The sequence below is a fragment of the Penaeus monodon genome, chromosome 29, assembly GCF_015228065.2.
Source record: "Penaeus monodon isolate SGIC_2016 chromosome 29, NSTDA_Pmon_1, whole genome shotgun sequence".
NCBI classification, from domain to species: Eukaryota; Metazoa; Arthropoda; class Malacostraca; order Decapoda; family Penaeidae; genus Penaeus; species Penaeus monodon.
In genome coordinates, this window is record NC_051414.1 from 22,309,880 (window position 1) to 22,310,438 (window position 559).

The following is a 559-nucleotide window of genomic DNA, read 5'->3' on the forward strand; positions in this document are numbered from 1 at the left end:
TGGGTAAACGTGTAACGAGTGATACAATAAACAGCGAGACAGCTTATCTCTTATAAAGCGATGGTGGTATAGTGGTGAGCATAGCTGCCTTCCAAGCAGTTGACCCGGGTTCGATTCCCGGCCATCGCATTTTTTTTTTTTTTATCATCTTTATTAATGGCATTGACAATGGTAATGGTGACGGTGGCGGTTATTTAGACAATGAAGATGAGGTTTACAACTGAGGAGCTATTACCGGTGGCAACTTAGTTAATATGATGATAATGAGGCTGAAGCTTATGCAGAGCTTTTCATTATTAACCTGTCATTATCACTACCAACCATATTGCCACAATTTAATAATGCGTTATAATAATCAAATCAAACAATACAAAAAACAAGTGTCTGTAAAAAAAAAAAAATCCCTTGCTGTGTCTGATTGGCTGATCCGTGTCATGACGTCATCCTAACGGAGCCTTCCAATTGGTCGTGAAAGAAACTCGTCTGGCACCGTTTGTTCTAAACAAGCTGAAGTTTGTGTTTTAATCGTTGTTGTTATTACTGTAGTTGTTCACCGAAT

General features: G+C 38.6%; 1 protein-coding gene and 1 non-coding gene across 3 annotated transcripts in view; one reads left to right on the top strand and one right to left on the bottom strand.

The window, feature by feature from the left end:
• LOC119592021 (carbohydrate sulfotransferase 1-like) overlaps positions 1–559 on the bottom strand; it is a 107,787-nt gene that overhangs the window by 105,294 nt on the left and 1,934 nt on the right. The gene's annotated exons all lie outside the window — the stretch shown is intronic.
• Trnag-ucc lies at positions 58–129 on the top strand. Its single transcript has one exon. It is a non-coding gene; the product is annotated as a tRNA-Gly (tRNA).